Below are 20,309 nucleotides of genomic sequence, written 5' to 3' on the forward strand. Positions count from 1 at the left end.
AAAAGTACCAAATTCTCTTTATTTGAAATCCTTTACCTTAATCCTGAATGGAGCCACTGAAGTATCACAGAAGTGTCTGTAGCAGAGACACTGCCACTGGTGCACAGAACTCGGCGCTCCCTTACGCTCCAACACACGCCCCAGCTTAATGCTGAGAGGCTGCATGCATTTAGAGAAATTACACATTTCATTGCAGCATTTAGCAACGTGCTGAAGGACCATCTCAAGCATACGCTCACCTTCTCCTGTTAGCTGCAGAGGGCCAGTAAATAACAGACTAAGGCCATCCGTGGCAACATTTGTTCCCGGCTCCATGTGTGCCCCTACTGACTAACATCTGTGCATGTCTTGTAAAAGAATGTTTGCAGCCAGTCAATTCCCTGACAAGGGCAGAAAGTAAATTTTCTTGATTCAGACACAGAACGTTTAATTCCTAAAACTTTATTTTCAACATTTCCTCAGAATACACTGCATGCAATATTTAGAGCTCCTGGCTTCCAGGAGACATTTGTCAAAGCACATTTAGAAGCAATAATGTCTAAAACATCTGCAGCTGGTTATAATGCAGCAGGAAAATAAAGTTGTCTGGCTTCAGTGTGTGCCAGTGTTTGAAGGAAAAAAAAAATATCAAAACCATATGCCTGCTCTTAGTATATTCTCAAGTGGTCTATATTTCATAAGGTAACTTACCATTAATTTTTAAAGTCCTACGAATTGAGTTCTACTAATTGGACTTCTTGGGTTTTTAAAAAAATGCTTTTAAAGAACCTTGAAATTCCCATAATCCAGCTGGCTTTGATCCTGCAGGTCAGACATCCAAAATCTTGCTAGTAAGAGGCATAAGCTTCAAAAACTCTCCTAGCAGGGCTATACCCAGAACACCTCCCTTCAGTTCTACCCAGAAATAAGTCTCCTGGAACTGTTCTATCCAGGATATCACTACAATGGATGCAGAAAATGAGTAACTTACGTTGAGGTTTTTAAATTTACGCTGTTTCAAATGAATGCTGGCTTACAGTTTCAAATGAAAGGAAATGATAGCAGGGATTTTAACCCAGTGAGAAACTCATCCAGGTCTGAAATGAATGGCTCTGAAAGCTGTTCAAACAAGGTGAAGCTCTTTTCCTGCTCCAACACAACATTTTGGCTTCACATCTCCTGGGAAATCAAGGGAGATATAATTAAGCAGTCTGGTCCTACTCTTTTCTCTCAGCAGATGAATGTTTTTCTCAGACCCACAGATTAACGCACCCACTCACCACTTTCACTGCTCAGTCTCTGATCTCAGTGTGAAGTTCATGAAGATTTGCCCCCACCCTTCTTTCAGAACACAAAAGACATTTCAAAACCTGTCTTCAGTTTAAGTGCTCAATAACCAGTTTCCCAGGAACACTGCATCTGGCTGACCACTCAGCAGGTTTCCCTGTTCTTAAGGAGCAACTGCACTGCAGAGATGGAGGCAGAGTCACCCATTCCTCCTGCAGATTCCATTGGGAACAGATACTGACGTGGCCATTGACACACCAGAAGATTGCAAAGCAAATATAGAAGAACAAAAATAACATTTCACTTACTGTAAAACAAATATACACACACACATCTGGATGATGTACAAGATAACAGTGCTCTCTTCACAACCACACGTCTGATTTTGAGCTGAGCCCTGGCATGACACAGTCTTGCATTCCCCAGTCAAAAGCTGAACATCAACTTGATGAGCAGTTTCCCAGCTGCTCACAGGTCCCAGAAGGGGCAATAAAAATTGGCAGAGTTCGGATTTTATTTTTTAAACCTTTTGCAACTTTATAAAACTGAGCAGCCAAAAGTCAAAGGCTAACTGCAAGCTCAGAGAGGCCTCTGAAGCAGCAGCCAAATTTCCCTAGCACTGGTTGAGTAAGGGGAGATTGAATATCACCTCTTACAGAAGTTAATTGCTCTCACCAGGAAGATGAAGCAACTCTACTGATGCCAACTGATCTCTTAAGATACCTTTAAAATGAAAAAAAAAAAAAAAGAAATAAGTAACAACCCACATCAACATCTATGCATATGGATTTGGAAAGATATCAGACCCAGAGCTCTTACAACACAACTTATAAATGGAGAAACTCTGCTTTACTGTTACAGAAATTCAGTTCCTTCAACACACAGCCTTTTCAGTAACAGCCTACAAAGCCTGAAGTTCTGCTGCTGATCTGTCAGCACCTCCATTCCAGCACCAAGAGCTGCTTCCAGTCTATAAATTGCTCCTCGCACTGCAGCCTGGCACGAAGTTCAGCAGCATGCAGCAGGCTGGGCTGCGTTCAGTCTGACAGTGAAGTGCTGCGTGGATCTTGCTTCTGTAATGGGACTTCTGGATATGGCCACTGAAATGTCCTGGGAAGGATTGCTGAGGAGCTTTATCATCCCAACTGTACAACTGGTTTCAGCAAGACCGGTGTCGCCACTGGCATGTCTGTGCATTGGTCTGCAAAACCCAAATTAAAACCCCAAATCAACAGTACAGCCCAATAGAAGCATTCAATACATGAGGGCACACGTGTCTACAACTCTCTACATAGATTCAGGTTTTAAACCACTATTCATAATGGCACAGACCCACCCCTTCTCAGCTTCCAGCACAGACCCAGGACAAAGCAAGCTGTCCTTACAGGCAAGGCTCTCCAGCACTTATTACCTTCCTGTCACCTAATCAGTGCATTAAATACTTGCAGCACAAATCTGTTGGCTGCCAACAACTCTACACAATACCATTTTCCTGCAAAGTTCAAAATGCATCGTGTAGAGCACTCAGTGTTTCAGCAGCAGCAGCAAGCTATGCAAAAAGAGAAAAGAGCAGGAAAGCATTGCGAATGTTAGTCTGGATGTTGCATGGTCTTACGAGGCACCATCTAACCTGACACATCCAGGGAAATGCCCTCTAAGGAACACTAGACATTATTTTTTTTCCATCGTTGCTGAAGGACCGCAAATACAAAATTGCAAAACCCCAAAGAGCAACTCAATGGCAGTGTCAGCTCATGAAAAACTGCTGCAAGAAAAAAATGTGTTTGTTTGAACTTATCTGCAACCAGCAAGCAGCACAATATTACTTTGTAACCCACAACAAGGAGTAGATCAACCTGGGAAGGAATGTACAGTCCATTTTCAAAGACTTCTAGAAAATGCCTGGAACATTTTAATAACTTAATTCTGACTTAGAGAAATCTTTAATTAAGACAGTATTTAGAAAGCATTTTCAGAACAATATGGAATCCTGTGGAATGTGCTACAGCCCCCACGGGAGCTTGCTCTTGCTAAGAGCTGAGCTCAGCCACAACTTCGACAAGAACAGCAGCAGCCATGAGCAGCCAGCAACACCCACAACATCCTGTGCCATTGCCCAGCACATCAGTGTTTGGCACCACGATCACCCCGTCTCTCCTTTACCATTCATTAAGTGAACTTGCCATGCTTTTTCTACAGAGGCGTTACCTCAAGTCATGCTCATACAGGACTTAATAATTAACTGCTGATTACTTTTACTGACAAGCCACTGATAGTCCTTGTTGCTTTAAAAAGCAAGCAAATTAGGTCAAGGCAGCTTAAGTGCTAGTGAAGTCTGTTGCATAGCACCTTATATCCACAGCTCAGACAGCACTTCCTCACCCAGCAGCAAGCAAACAATGCATAAACCCAGTCCAGACAGCCAAAGGGTCTTAGTCTGGATACAAACGAACTTTCCTTTGCTCTTTAGGCCTCATGCCTCCTCTAAGTGTCTGTTTATCTGTACAGGCAGTTCCTGGGAGATTACTTTTGAGGAGATTATACCCTGCCAGGGTCCTGTTCTGAAACCTCTTTCAACTACAGACTTCTGAAGTATACTGCAGGCCTCTTAATAGCAAGAGACAGAGCAGAAAAAGCTGCAGCAGTAGGATCTTTCTTTCTTTCTGGATAGTCCTCAAGTGACAACCAGCAATTCATCAGCTGTTCCTCTGGAGAAAGCTGCCCATCCAACCAGTGCCACGGCAAGATAACAAAACACTTTAAATGCTTCCAATTTCTGCAATACACACAGAACTAAAGAGCTGTTCTGTTACTTGAAAGCCAGAGAGGACACACAATCCATCACATCCAAGACTGAAGCTTTAGCACAAGCACTTCCCAACAGCAGTACTTAACTGCTGTGCTCCAACAGGGTCCCACCTTTGAGCAGGAGCACATACTCTGTCACATGCACTCGAGCCATCCACCTTGCTGACTTCATGATGAAAAATTGAGGCCGCCCAGGCAATTCCATTAACGTTGATTAATCGCTGTGTCAAGCACTGTGTCAGGTCCTGGGGATGCCAGCTGTCCAGCACTTCAAATTCGCCAGCTTCATGTGAGGCAGTGCCAAGCATTCTGCCCAGCACAGCCCCAGCAGCACAGAGAAGGGACATTGGAGCAGCATGAAGAAAAGGACACTGCAGCCTCTCCGCTCTGAAGCCACGTGTTCCAGAGAGGTGCATGCTGTCCCATTCCCACACCAGCCTGCGCAGCCCAGCTGGAAGCAGGGGACAGCCAGAGCTTCTCCTGCAGTCAGAGAATAGTGACTGGCAAGACACAGTTCTTTTACTGGACTAGTCCGGGTTGAATGTAAAGCACCGTGAATAACAAGAATCACTACAGCAGCATCCCATTTCAGACTGGGCACAGAGCTATACATCAAAAGCATAAGAAAAATGAGAACAGTTTGGCTAACAGGAATAGAATAACCTCCCCTCCTTACCCTTTCAACTCCAAACAAGTTATGGAAATCTCGTATGCAGCAGTCAGAAGGTATAAGGCTCAGCAGCATTCCTTACGTTCTCTGTCACCTTTCAGAAGAGAGAGAGCTGGTAAGCAGAAGCCAACAGCAAGGCAGCCAGGGCTGACCCAAGTGATGGCATGGCATTATGTGGCAGGCATTTACCTAAACTAACACTTGACCCACTCCTGCTGATAATCGTGTCATTTCTCAAGCATAGAGTGTTCCAGAGATACAAGCCAACATTTGTAGCTACTGATTGGGCTATAATAAAACCCTTTGGAAAGCCTTCTGCAGCTTCTTTTGCTAAAGAGCGTTGTTTAATGCTTCTACCATTTTGGCTGCAGATCACGTTAATCTCTTGCATGCTCCCTGAAAGTTGTCCAAGTCATTCTGCAGACTAATAAGGAGGTAGTTTTTATAACATAAGCTAAAGCCAAGATTGTTTTGAACCACAGAAGACACAACATTTGAGGAACTTCAAGAAACCCGAGGATATCTTTGCAACTGCTGCCCTTCCCTTCTGTGTTTTCAAGTATTATCCTACCTTAAGATAAAGAACTTCTGGAGGGAGATTACTTCTTACACAAGGAGTTGATGCAGGAGGTAGTAAACAGAATTGCTAAAAGTCATCATTAAATTTATAAGCCCAGACACACAAATAGAATGTTGGATTGTATGTCATTAAATTTTAAAAGCACTCCATAACCAAGAAGCTTTCAGGGCCTTTTCCATCAGCCAGGTTCCTCCTCCAAGGAGCTGCCCAGAGTTTTTACAAGCTTCTGAAGCTTTGTAGCCAATGATTTCCAGCAAGATCCAGGTGCACACACTGGTCTCTCCTCCGGGTCCTAACCCTTCTTTCTGTCTGCACACATCACATAATTAAGAACAGCTTACAGGTATAGCGAATGGTGACGCGTTACACGTTCTTGTTTTGGAAATGAGAACAGAAGCCAGACTACCTAATCCAGGAGCAACAAACACGTCCAAAGTCATGCATATTAAGCTGACAAAGTTCATTACTGGAATGGAAGAAAACCTCCTTTGGTGTTGCTTTCTTCATTCTGAATGGAAGACATTGCCGGAGTCTACACACAAGTTCACCTTAACAGTGCATCAGGACCTCTGAAGACTGAGACACATCAGTTTCAACAACCTTCTACCAGAAAAGGAGAGACAAATACAGTTCCTCACTGCTGACTTTGTGATCAGAACTATTGCCTTCCCTTTGCTGCCCAGGGATAGCAGCAAAGAAATAGCTACATGTACACACAGGGCTGAGAACAGGACTGTGGCTGCAGACACAGCCGAAAGTCTACATGAACACATCATTGATTAACCCAACTTTAATGAGCTTGAAAGCATTTTACTGAAGACATGCTGCTATTGTGAAGCTGTGACTCACAGATGAGGTAAGAGGTAAGCCAGCGCTCCTCTTACATGTTTAGACCTTTAATTGTAAGGAATTAAAAAAAGAGATGAAAAACAACAAAGTTTCAAAAGTCGGATCGTCTCACAGCACTGACGAGCTAGGGAAGGAAAAAACAGATACACAAATTTCACATCTGAGACAGAAGACAAAGCATTACAGTGATTTCACCGCGCATCAGAAGACTGGAAATGCCAAAGATCCTCACACTGGACTCAGCCAGCAGTGAAAATCCAGCTGTCCCTTTCAGGAAGCTGCAGACTACTTGTCACACTGTATGAAGTCAAATTACTGCACTTCTGGGAAGCTGTTTTTTGTGCTACCAGTACCAGCAAACAACCCGACTTTTAAGGCATTTTCTACAGAACAACTTCGGGGAAGGAAATAAACGTGCTTTCAGTGGATGCAACTTTCAGAAACATTTTTCCTTTTATTGTTTTACTTCTTCCTTACTTCTGACCAGGCCTCCCGTGCACTACAGAAATAGAAGTCAGTTCTCATGGAGCCATCATTTTTCCCTAACGGGCTCAAAGAATTTAATTCTGCTTTTCTAATTATCTTAATCGTTACTCAAAAGCAAGAACTTTATAGACAGATAATATACAAATAAAAACAAATAATAGACAAATAAAAACAGACCTAAAATAGTTTTATAAAAGCTGCTAAATATGAGGGGAAAAAAAATCTACCCCAAATATTTGTAAGCTGGGTAAATGACAGTCATAGAGTGCTCCAGACAGAACAACCTCAAAGCTTGGATTTAACTGGAAATAACTTCGCTTCTTGCATTGTTTTTTAAAATCTCAGTAACCAAATTCCTACTCTACAAAAAGACAGTCTGATTTTGATGCTCCCAGCTCTGGAAGCACAGTGTTACACAGCCATCTGATACATTCTAGTTTTCAAGGATTCTCTTACTGCTTTTGACCTTCCCTAATCCAAATGGTATTGAGCTTCTCTGACAAGATTTCAGAGGGAAAAACAAGTAGATTCCATAAACATTGGAAAAGTTAACACACTAACGTCCATTGTGATAAATGGAGCAGAGCACACTTTGCTCTCATTTATATGACACATTTGGCAAACTCCAGTATAGCTGACAACGTGTGAACAGAGTAAGGAAGGAACATCTTTTACAGCAATTGACTGGTGACCACATGTATGATGCTGAGGGTGAAATCCACTACAAAGGTTTACATCGTGATGCTGTGATTCCTGCAGAGGGATCTCTGGCACTAAATGAGATCTGGAAGTGCCTTCAGAATTACACATAAAACAACTGAATAGGTCAGATCTTTCACTCTGTTTTTTCCAGGTCTTAGGTATATTACCTCTTCTTCTCTCTGCCTCAAGGCTTTGAATGCAGATACCTGGAGTCCGACGTGCCTCATGCAGAACACATCATGCTCTGAACCTGGTGTCCTCCAAGGGGTCAATGCTGAAGATCACAGCTGGGTTTTGATGAGGAAGAAGCAAGATCTGCTGTATCCTGAGTTGCACAGGTACAACGCTTGAGCACACACCCCAAGGGTAAGAGCCTTGAACGTGGGCTTCAGGTCTGAGGAGGATCAGCTGGTTTCAGAAGATCACTCAGCCTAAGCCCTTAAAGCCACTTAGGCCTCCATCCACAAAGGAGTTAAGCACCAAAGTCTCACTTTCTAGGGTTTTCAGTTCACTCTGGCACAAACCAAGCGTGCGAATGCCTGTACCATACAAACCACAAGAGATATAAGACACAGTTATCTAAATGAAGAAATTGAAGGAAATATACAGAGGAAGGAATGAGCTGTCCACCTGCTTAAATGTCAACTATTTGCAAGAAAGCATATCAGCTACATGCAGATAACCCTAAAATATCTATTCTCCATTTCTCCTTTAAAAGTAGTCCACAAAGCACTACGTTTCTCACACTCAGCCCATTCAGTGCTTTCTCCGCACAGCAATCCTTCTCCCATTCCATCCTGCAGTGCTGGCCCCACTAATCACTGACATATGCTCCAGCGCAGCGCGTTTCCTCTGGCATGCTGTAAAAAGCAGCGCTGTCACCAGAGCAGTGTACATGCTGGCAAATACGGTCTGTCAGGTTTTGTTTTCAAGGACTATAAAAATAGACTTCACTTGAGAACTCATACCCTCTAGAGATAATTCTTTTTTTTTTTCTTTTTTAAACCAAGTTTTCAGATGGCTTGCTAAATGAAATACAAGACTATGCTTTTTCTCTCTGGATGTTTGAAAACAATAACATTTTCAGGTTAAGCCAATATTTGAAGTTTTATTGCACGACTGACAATTCTCAGCTAATTTACCTGCAAACACCAGTGTTCTCTCCTCGTGTGCATCAATTTACAGCTGCTCCTCAGACATTTCTACGAGGAGCAGCCTCTTATTACAAAAATTATCTGAAAGGCACAAACACTTCACCTGTTTCCAGAGCTGAAGTCTTTCACCTTTGGTAACCTCTGTGCCTATAACAGCCTCGGCTGAAAAGCAAGGAAAAGGATCTTGGTGTAGATTGAAGTTTGAGACACTTTGCTATTAGTCTTTATGTAATTGGCTTCGCCGAGGACCCTTGTTCTCTAATCAGATGGCCCAAAATCGTATTTGCAGAAAATATGCAACTATGGAGGAAGAAAATCTATTATCTTCTACACACAGACACTCCACAGCAATTGAGATCAAGGACAACTCAAGTAGCACCCTCCACGTTTCAGATAAGACTTTTCTAATCTTCCACATCCCCACTCACAACCCACATCTGCGATCACAAACAGCTCGAGACAGCCTCTCCTCAGGGTCATTTAGGAGACTGCAGCTGGAAGAGAACAGCTATAGATCTTACATTTCTATCAGACCTGGACTTCTGAATTTAAGAATTAGTTTAGGTGACGGTGCATGCGACATCCTGCTTAGAAGGATACGGGAAAAGGAGAACTGATTCACCTTAAGATTGATTACTGAGGCTTTAACTCAAGTTTCTGCATGCACCTACGTGCAAAAAAAATTTTTTTTTGAATCACATTACAGTGTATTTAGCAATGACATTGGTTTGGCTGAGAGAGCACATGGCAGCAGCACAGATGTACATGCATCTGGCAGCTCTGCTGAGGAAGTTCTCAGCAGCAAAGACCCTCTCCCCAATGCTACCTGCTGAGACAGGTGGTGAGACAAACTACAAGCAGATAAACTGAAGAGCTTGAAGACACAAACTTGGGCTTAAGTGGGACAATAGAACACTGAGGTTCAAATAGGACAGCAGGGTCCCAGGGAAGTCAAGAGACAACATGGGAAGAGCTACCCTCAAGAAGTATCTGGATCTATCACCACAGGAGGAGAACAGCAAGTGACTCATGCCTACCTTGTCAAAACAATGAGAGAAATCTGAACTGAAATAGGAGATGGATCTCATAATAGAATTGCTTGCTCTTTTTTAAGCTCAATTACAACAACAATATATATATTTGACATTCCTCCTCATAAGATTTTAAAACATCTGTTTTATAAGCAGCAATGATAGAAGGCACGACAGAATAGTTCCTCTGGCAGTATTTGAGTGAAGACGCCCTTAATGCTTAAATGAACCTCACTCAGGGATATTTTGATAAACGTTAACAAATTGCAGGAGTGGAGATGCAGCTTTCACACATTCCAACTGTGCGAAGGAGGCGTTGGCCAAATCTCAATACAAAGATGTATTTTTAACCACAATGTATACGCTCAGCGAAGCACAGCGCACAATTCCTCACTCCTGCTTTTCTCCAAAGGAATTCCATGTTTGCCAAAATATAACAGCTCCTTCTGCAAAGTGCAAGAGACAAATGTAATTGATGTAAATTCCATGAACATTGGAGTTTACCTAAACAGATCCCTGCTAAAGAACTGAGCTCTGAGCACCTGCGCTCCCAGTGCAGCATCACACAGTCCCAGCTTCACTGGCACCTCTTCCTGTAGCTGGAGCTGCCTGTGTTGGAATTCAGCTGCTTTGTGAAATTCTGTTTATTTCTCAATCCATCCTAAGCTTAAAAAAGAAACATGATAGGTTTGGATGATTAAAGGAAGAGGGAAGAGATACTACACATACTGATTACCGGGACAATTTACTTCCTTAAGGCTGTTCTCCCCTTCACATTTCCAAACAGTCAACAGGAACAATAGGAAAATGCTAACAATGATAAGCATTTAGTTAGCCCTCTGGTCTCTCTCCTCTTTCTCCCTCCAGCTACATTTCTGCCAGCCTCTGCATCAAAATCCCAAGTCTTCTGATACTTTACAGACATTTTTGAAGCGTAATCCCATGCCTGCAGAGCCAGGGAAGCAAAACAATGTTGGGAAGTCTCATTCTGAACAGTTTAATTGTGCCAACATAACTTCTTCGCCACTGTGAAGGAGACCTGGGAACAGATGCTGTTTTCTTGAAGTGAGTATATTTTTTTTTTTTGTCAGATGAAATCAGTTTCTTAAACAGGATTCCAAAACAGCCACAAAAAGAATTGGGCAGCACGCAACAGTAATAAATAACTAAGCATTAGTTTTAGATATTTCCAACAGAGCAAGCTGCAGCCTGAGAAGCAGAGAGAACAGCAGCAGCCCACAGTGTATTGGTGGATCAGCAAAACTAACACATGCAGGAATGAAAAAAGGGTTATTTCTTATTACTTGGCTATCACACATGAAAGCCTGACAACTGATAATCTGCAAAATACATGAGACCACAGAAAATAATTACAGGGTTTACTTCTTTTTGAGATTCTGAACCCTCTTAAGCAGTGGCTAACATGAACTGACAGGTATGTTAGCTAAATGTAAGTGCTCCTCTGCAATGTTACAACAAGTAACTTACTGCATAACTAAAGCCCTTTGCAGAGTAACACCTGTACTTACCTACCTTTTGAGGTTCTGATTTCCTTTAGTGAGAGAATAGATTTTTAATTTCACTCATCTGAGCTGCAAGTGCAGCATCTGAAGAGCAGCACTTTCAAGGACATGGAGTTAAGATTAAAGTCAGATGAGAAGAGAAGAGACTGCTCTTTCTTCTAAAAAAAAATAAAAAGAAAATCCAAATAATCTTATGGGATGCTAGACCTGGTTATGTGTATTTGTGTATCATACCTTAGATCAAAGTCACTAAGACTCCGGTTTTTCAAAGGAGCATCACATTCTAAGACATGTTTGAAAACTTTGGTCTGAGCATTAAGAACACTCAAACACTGTTTCGCTTGTTTTATTTATTAAGCAACAGCTCATGTTTACTAATGCCTGAGAAAATTCCTTCTTCGGACTTCATCTGAGAGATGCTGAGAAACATTAGGTGTCTCTTTTCCATCATGGAGAAAAATTGTTTTGTTGATAGCGATGCAAACGAGGAGAAAGCAACTTCCCAAATGAATCTGAACAAATAATTTACACAGAGGCAAGCCTAGATGGTATTCCACTCAGGAAAAAATCAAGATTGCCTATTAAAGATTTTAAATGTTTGATCTTACATAATTACAAGCAAAGGTGGAGAAGAGGATGATAGAAAGCCATCTTAGCCATCTTAGTTTGCACACATAATTGCAAGCAAAGGATTTCAGGCTTTAGAGAGAAAGCAGAGCTGAACCTTTCATAACAACCCACCTTTGTAAAAGCAGCTGTTCAAGGGGGCAGAAGCAAAGCAGCTCTGCATGCAGGAGACTGCTAACAGCACGTTCAGATCAGATCCAACAAAACCCTAAAACAGAGCAAGACTTTGACCGAAGGAAAAAAATATTTCCATTCTAATCAGGTTATTCAGAGGACAGAGCAGTCACATACAAATGTAGACTTCATTCATTCAAAAAGTTCCTGCAGGACACTGACAGATTCACCGTTGTTCTGCAATTCCTTTATACTTATTACTGACTACAAGTTCTGCAGCAGGAAGAGAGTTCATGCAAGTTCGAAGTGGAAGTTCAACAATCCAGACCTGAAAAAAGAAAAAAACACCAACAAGCTCTTCCAGATTCCTTTGAAACTCAAGGCCTGGTTGGCCATTATTTCAGCAGGCAGCCGGAATTCCTACGCGTTTCAAACAAACACTCTGAAATGCTTTTTGGAATTGTGACTTTGGCAGTCACTTTGTGAACCTTCAGCCACACAGGACAGATTTGTATTCAAAAGCTATGCCATCAAGCCACTGCTATGTCAGCTGAGAAATACACACCAGTGCTGAGGGGAGCAGCTCTGAACACAAATTGGTGACCTCAATTGGCAGGGAAGGATGGCACCATTCACTGCTTTGAGAAGCAATTTTTAGAAGTTACTTTCTGCTACTTCTTGTGCTAATTGGACAAAAAAAGTACTACAGTTGAAAGATTAACAAGAGTTTGAGCCTGGAAGACACACGCACTGAATAAACATTAAAACTCAAGGTTCAGTGCTGCTGTGCATTCAAGTCTTTGCTGCCTCCATTTTCCTTCCATTCTCCTCTATTTCTTGCTAAGGAATCACAATATCCACACAGGTTACACCTTGCTTACAATGAGTTTTCCATTTCAGACTCCTATTATGTTTACCAGCTTGTCACTGCAGTTTGATTCAACCATATGGGAAAGCAAAGGCTATAGACACACAAACCACATTTCACAGGGTACAAACCTCAAGCCCACCAGCTGCCATTTAGCAGCTGCCACCAAGCAGCTGCTTGTTCATAGCACTTGGAAGATCTGAGAGCACCCAGACAACAAGACAAATTTCATCCCAGGCTCACTTTGATGCCAATGCATTTGTGCACTTGTGTAACGATTTCCAAAAGATGAAAGTCAGTTGAATGCCATTCACCTTTGGTACCGTTAACCAGAACTCAGTTTTAATTAAGATGCCTGAAAAGAGGTGTTCTAAGACCTAAAGAAGTCAGACCTTAAAAATGAACTGGTTGACATTTCTCCTAGCTTTCTGAATATGCTCGTGATGGACACTAATCGCCATAGCTAGGAGTTGGTGCTTCCAAGAAAGTGACAAGAAGAATAAATAACTTCTCTTGTGAGCTACAGAAAATGTCATCATCCTTAAAAAGGCAACTCAGCAAAGTGAGAAGGTGCAGAATAGCATCAGGGGGAACTCCACAAGTGGGATAGCTGGAAGAGTTCAGTTTTAATAAGATCAGCAGCTTCTCCACTGAAACAAGTTTCTTCCCTGGGTATTGGCATCACTGGAGCACTGCTTGTACTCCACTGTAACTGTGGTTGAAAAGCCTTAATTATAGATATATGCTCCAGAGAGTTCTCTTTTAACCCCGGAGCTAAGATTAGAGAAAATGAAGCAACTGCAAAGGGCAAGGAAAAGAGCTAATTATTTAGAAAGAAAAGCAAATTTAAAGACCAAGATGTGGCAGACCTCCCTTCTTTGAAGCCACAATTTAAAGCTTTATCAAGTTTATGAACAATAAGAAGTGTCAAGTGACACATTTCTTATATTTTAAAGGGCATGTGGGACTTGGATGCAGAGCTGCCAGCAGATCTCAGACATGGGAGCAGTTAAGTTCCCGTTCTACCCGAGATTTTAGAGAAGAGGGGCTGCCCAGTAACCTCTTGTGCCACACACTGATTTACTGACTGGTAGCTTTCTCCAATCATTCATCAGACCCTTTAAATTCAACAAGAGAGGCACAGTGACAAGTCAGCCATAACTTGATACCCAGTACTGCTTGTATTTCTCACAAAGCTGTGTAATAAACACTTTCATCCTTGTTACCTACCTATTATCCAGTCGAGGTAACACAAAATAACACCACGAGTGTCAGTTACACTGATAGGGGAGATACCATTACCACTGAGAGGTCATGTTTTGTGCTGAATGAAACAGGACAAGTAACACTTCCTACCTCCCCAAGTTGTGAGAAGTCATGAGCAGCACGCCAGAGCTGTTTATCTGAAGGTAAACTCCAAAAGAGATAAAGAATGTGAAAGTTTGTTCATGGCAAACAAAATGCAAAAGGCAGTCTTAAAGGAGAGCAGAGAATTAGAGAATTACAAGATTGAGGGGGATGTGCTCTTATTTCTGGATTAGGGAGTAGAGTGTCACTGTTATACTCCTGAAAGTGACTTGAGCATCAGGATTTGTACAGGTGTCTGTGAAATCTGATGAACAGATTCACACTTCTCTTCAGTGCCAAAAAAACCCATTGACAGCATTCTACAAACAATCTGGGATCCACAGTCAGTTTCTTTCGCAGCCCTCTCTAGAAGCAGAGGAATCCCAGGTAAAGCTGCATATAAAGGGAATACATGAGCAGCCCAACCACACCAGGGCGGCCTGAAGTGGTTCTGTCCTGGGAGACTGGTTCAGATTAAGACAAAGTACAAATTTAGGGCAGAATAGTCACTCCTGATTTGATTCCAGAGTAAGAAGTACTAGATACAAAGCTAATACCTATTCAGCTTTAACAGAATCTACATAAGCGTTGCTTAAATGACATTTTAAAAACAATTATTTAAGTAGTCATTGATATCTGCTTTCTATTCCAGTACATCCCACCAGATTATCCAGATCTTAATCCATTCAGTTATGGAAAAATTCCATTCCAGTTTTCTTAAAAAAGTGATCCAGAACACCTATATGTGTATTTCAATCACTAAACACGAGTGCTTCTCTGCTCCTTTTCCAAGATTTCACATGCACAAAGCTATTGCAGCCACCTGTCCCTGTGACTGCACCGTACCACGCAATATTTATGGTATCAAGCAATTTAAAGCAGCACAACTTACTGAAGTCACTCCACAGAGAAAACACGGATGACACGAAGCACGATGGACCCTCCAGAGAGGCAGAGTCCTTTGACAGCCAGTGTCACAACAGCTCTGTTCACGTGTGTGTTCATACCTCCTTGATGTACACTGTGCCATGGAACTGCACACACTGCATTCTGGTTATGGTACACTCCATTGGAGCCTACAAACATCAGATCTCCTGCACTGAACGTGATGCCACGTGAAAGGTGATACTATCTCAGTCTGGTAGAGAGCATTTTTTGCCTGACTTCAACATACCGTCAGTGATAAGGAACTTTCCAATATTTTCTCAGTTGGTCAAACACATGGCAGTTAGCTGGCAGGAAATTTGTAACTACAGTTGCTCATAAATCTTGCTGTCTTCACCATCTGATCCCTACTCATACTGGGAAAACATACAGCTCTGCAGATTGCTGTGTGATTACGGCTTTCACTGCTGACCTACGGATGTCAGGAGCCAGAACATTTTCCTGCTGAAATTTTCCTTTAAGAAGGAGAGTTAACCATGGCAGTGTTTAAGAACTGCATACAGAGGATGTCTCAACGGCCAGCCACAGAACCATCTGTCCATGGATCATCTGCCCCACGGCAGAGATAACTCCATGGGATACAAGTACAAGATTCCCCGTTTTCACACAACATAGGGGAGCTAGAACACAGCCTGTTGGTTCATTCAGTGATGTGTTACCATCATGGTTCAGACCACCAGCAGGAATAACGAGATCAGTGAAAGCTCTAATTTCTTAATCAGCACCTTTTCCCAGGTTAACTTTGGACCTCAGAGCTGCAAGATGGGTTCACCACTTCGTGTACTCTGTGCTTCAAAACTCTTCCCCCCAACCCCTTGGCCCTCTTTCCTTCTAAGACAGAAACTTAACTTCTGCGTAAGCTCACTTTGGAGTACATTAGTCAGCCCAGGAAAAACTGCTCGTTTCACAACTACATTGAAATAATGAACTTCAGAGTAGCCTGTTCTGGAAATTGGCCACACAAAAATAGCTGTTTTAGCTCTAGCACTTGCATTTCATTCCTTACATTCCAATTGTTTTACACTATGTTTATCAAAATAAGCTTTTCTAAGTTTGCTTTTGCAGCAGTTAGGAAGCATCTAGCCAACACAAGCAACAATGGCAGCCTCAAAGGTGTCAGAGAGAGCCAAGCTCAAAGTTCAGCTGCAGCACCAAGGGCCAGTGTGCCACTGCCAAAGACACGGGCAGCACGACAAGCTGGCTTTCTGCTTACCTCTGGCTGGCAGAGAGCAGAAAGGTTTTCCTCTTCTCTTCCCAAGCCCTGGGGAAGCCTTCCAAGCAGGGGAAGTCTGCAGAATCACCCCATTCTTGAGCAGCATGTGCCAGCAGCAACATGAAGCTGACAGCCAGAGACAGTTTCATAGCTGCCCCGAGGTTGGTATGGCAAAGCTGATCTTCTTCCTCTGGTGAAGAAGAGGTGAGCAGCAGCATCTGGAAGCAGCACTGTGCTGCTCTCTGCTTAGATTGAAACCAGGGCTGCTTTTTCAGCAGTACAGCCCAGACACTTGGAACTTAATTGCACCAAAGCCAAAGTTTACAACCCCAAATTGCTCAAGGGCTGCGTTCTCACAAGTCTTCAATCACATTTGAAGCCCGTGTCTCATTCACAGCCCCGAGCAGCCAGGTAGAGCTGGCAGCAGAGGGCACCACACAATCAGCTTTGTGATTTATATACTTCCATCATGCTCACAAGTGATTTTATAGAGCACAAATTACTACTACAACAAGCTACAGGGTGACTTTATAAAGCATGCATCATATCAAATGAAATGCATAAAACGAAAGGCTGCTAATTTGCCACAGTGCTTTTATCCAGCAATTCAAAGAATGAGATGTTCAAGCTTAATCTCTCCTGGAGTTCAGATACCACGTTCCCATAACAGCACACACCACGCAGCACGGATCTCCAGCGTGGCCAGACAGGTACTGAGGGGGATCTCTGCAGAGGATTAGGACTCATGCAGCTATCACATCAGCCCAAGCACAAACTACCAGCCCACAGACTAACTCATCTGTGTTCTACAAACCGCAGGACCAAACAGCAATTAAATGTTTGGGCTGGTGATGCCCAGCAGCCTCAGAGGCAAAGAGCTGAGATTCAAGAGACAAAAGGAACAGGCTGATTTCTCTTGAAATCCTCCACACCTGCAGATCATGTGTTTTTACCTACTGAATACCTTTTTAAAAATATAAAAAGAGAAAGATGAAACTACACCAAAGTCAATCTTTATTACATTAGCATGCTGATATACGCACACTGGTGAGGAAAAAATATATTGAGTATAGGAAGCTAAACCAATGCTTTTGTTATCAGCAGAACATTTTAGTACCTCCATCCTATCATCCCTATCGAGAACCACCACCCCACCAACCTTGCTGCACACACCATGAAAAAAAGACTTCCCAGCTCATACTGCCTGATGAGCAATCGTAAATCCATGATGATAAAGGATGCTTCTGCACATGCAGTTGTAGTCAAAGCAAGTCAATGCAATATTGACATCTGCAGCATGACCTTGGGGCAGGTCCACCACAGCTTGAAGCCATCCCTTCTCTGCAGGGTGAGACCCAACCAGCAAAGCTCCAGAAGAAGAAACCCAAGGGCAGAAAGAAAGAACCCAGACCTGAACCACGGTGTTGAAGCACTCTTAATTTCAACCACCATAACGCTTCCCCTGAAAGTGTAACTACAGAAACAATTAACTGCCCAGGAACTTCTGCAGAAACAATCTACCATAATCTTCTCAGGCATATATTTACCTGGTTGCTTAACTTTCTGATAGCTTTGTTTCAGGCACTAGAAACAAGTCAAAGATAGCCTGCATGGATACACCGCCCTTATGAAAGTAACATGCAGCACAGGTGCACAACTACACAAACTCTATGCATGACTTAAACATCCAAATCTTAGCATTGCAACTGTATACTCCAGGAATTCTGTTACCATTTTAATCCAACCGCATCTTAAAACTTCTCTCTCCTTTTGCTGTAACTCTGGAAGATAACATTGCTGAACAGCAAGCAGTATTTGAGAGAAAGAATGAGCATGAACAGAGATCTCATTGAAAACCTCATTTTGTATCACATCTAAAATGCCTCCAATACAGATACGAGCCTGCACAAGAAGGCAAATTAAAGCCAGAAATAGACAAAAAAGGATCTCTTCTGACTGCAACGAATATTGATTTTTATGATACAGCCTCCTATGGTCTTACTAGTTTTGGCGTTAAGAAGTCAGCCCCTTCTGTATGGGTTCACGAGCAAGCAGACAAACAGCACATTCATTACAAGCTGGAAGGTGATGAGCTGTACATAACTGTGAATGGCTGTCAGGACCATTGGAATCATCAGCACCGAGGGTGCTCGACAAACTGCAGTCAGCTGGCAGATAACTCTATGACAACAGTAAAAAAACAAAACAAAACAAAACAAAAAAACCACACAACCATTTGTTTTATCTTTATTCTGCTTCATCTGAAATTATTTTCACCGTGGCAGCCAGCTGTCCTTCGGGGTACGTTTTCCATTGCTTGGTGTAACTGCAGCTATCACTTCAGGGCCCAGCCCTTGAAAAATATACATGTATGATACACTAGACCCACTGTGATCAACAGCTCCACATTAATGAGAAGGGAAGGTCGAGCCTTCATCCTACACCCAGCAGCTCGGGTTTGCACAAGCACTGGAGCTTTCATTTCAAATCCCCTGCAATCAGCACAGATATTTCCTACCCAGTTCAACACACCCACAAAACAAAACAGACCTCAAAATTTATGGACAGCTGTCAAGCTTCAAACAGCTATAGGATAAAGAAAATAGAACAAACACTCTGCATAGCACAGGCAGTATGACATACCTTACTTCTGAGATGACTGAACATATACTGAAATCAGCAGTGATGCACTGTGTTGTAGAAACTGCCAGGCTTACAGCTCCTCGTACCCAAAGCCCACAGCTCAGGGACCATTTTGGAAGACCAAAAATAAGAAGCAAGCCTGTTACCGCCTTTTCTGCTGGTCTAGACTTAACCAAAATTAACTGCTACCTCCACAGCAAGGAACTTTGAAGCCTCCCAAGGATAATTACCAGCTTCCGCCTTCGTAACGCCTAGAAGCCACGATTTTACATTGGTCTTCACTTTGCCAAAATGCCAACTATGCAAAGCTGTGCAGCAGTGGCCTGCAGGGCTGGGTTTTGTCAGCCATGCAAAATAGGCTGCCTGCACACAACACAAGCCCAAGCACAAGTACCTTTAGGCTTGCTACAAGCACTGCGTGCATTAAAGGGATTTCTATGCAGTCTTGAGGGTCAGTTGCACAACCACTATATGGCACACAACAACCTCTTCCCCCATCAGCATGGGGTACGAGCAGATGACAACGATGATCGCACCTGGGCTTAACCCCAAATGCTCACATCTGGAAAGCATTTCTTTGGGAAGGAAGAGCCCAATCCCAGCTTGGCTATGCCTTGTTCCAAGAGAGGAGATGCCACAGGAAGTTTCTCTACCTTTACGGTGCAGTCATAATGGCAAGTCTCCAAGGAGGGAAAGATTTAGACAACCAAGAGTTTTAACTGGTCCTGAAGAAGGAGAGTCTTGTGAAACAGCAGCTGAAATAGTAGTTACACATTGACATTTCAAGCTTTCACGTCCCCATCATTCTTAATGGTACGGAGCCAAACCAAGAATTGGATAAAGCAATTACATTGCCAGAAGTAAAACAGCTAAACTGAACTTACAAATGTCTGATTTGGGTGATCTAGCACTGCTGTCTCTCACACGGAGCAGAAGGATTTGTCTGCTAGATGTACAGCTACACCACCGGGACGAGGAAGGAACGCAGCCACTGGCTGCAATGTCACTGAGCAGTGGGCACACAGTGGGAAGAGCAGAGGGACAACCCCGAGCTCCTCCCGTCCTCAGGGAGGGCTGGGCTCTGCAAGTCCTTGCCACAGGGCCTGGGGGCACCAGGTGTAACAGGAGCTGTTCGCTGCCTGCACCTGAAGCAGGTGAGGAGAAATGGAGAGGACGGCTCTCCTCTGGGAGGCAGAATCCTTTGCGCTGTAAGGATGGGACAAGCCTTCCTTTTTCCCTAGAGCAAAGGGCTCGCTCTATTCCCTCACGGCGCTCAGCCGAAAGGCAAGCAGACCTCCGGATCCACGGGAAGTACCGGCGTCCCACCTGCAGCCCATCCCCGTGCAAAACCCTCATCCCTCACCTTACGTAAAGGCAGACCTCGCATTCCCTACGGAGAGCAACGACGCTCCCCAGCGCATCCCGCTCAGTCGGGCAAAGCCACCCCCGGCCCTCCCCGCGCCATTTGGGCTGGGCTGATCCC

General features: G+C 43.2%; 1 long non-coding RNA gene across 1 annotated transcript; it reads right to left on the reverse strand.

Annotated features, from left to right (window-relative positions):
- LOC116217220 lies at positions 1-20,300 on the reverse strand. Its single transcript, XR_004161440.1, has 3 exons — positions 11,811-20,300; positions 4,751-7,900; positions 1-2,467 (listed from the first exon to the last, which is right to left on the reverse strand). It is a non-coding gene; the product is annotated as an uncharacterized LOC116217220 (long non-coding RNA).
- Between the last annotated feature and the right edge of the window lie 9 nt (positions 20,301-20,309).

Source organism: Meleagris gallopavo, chromosome 15 (assembly GCF_000146605.3).
Source record: "Meleagris gallopavo isolate NT-WF06-2002-E0010 breed Aviagen turkey brand Nicholas breeding stock chromosome 15, Turkey_5.1, whole genome shotgun sequence".
NCBI lineage: Eukaryota > Metazoa > Chordata > Aves > Galliformes > Phasianidae > Meleagris > Meleagris gallopavo.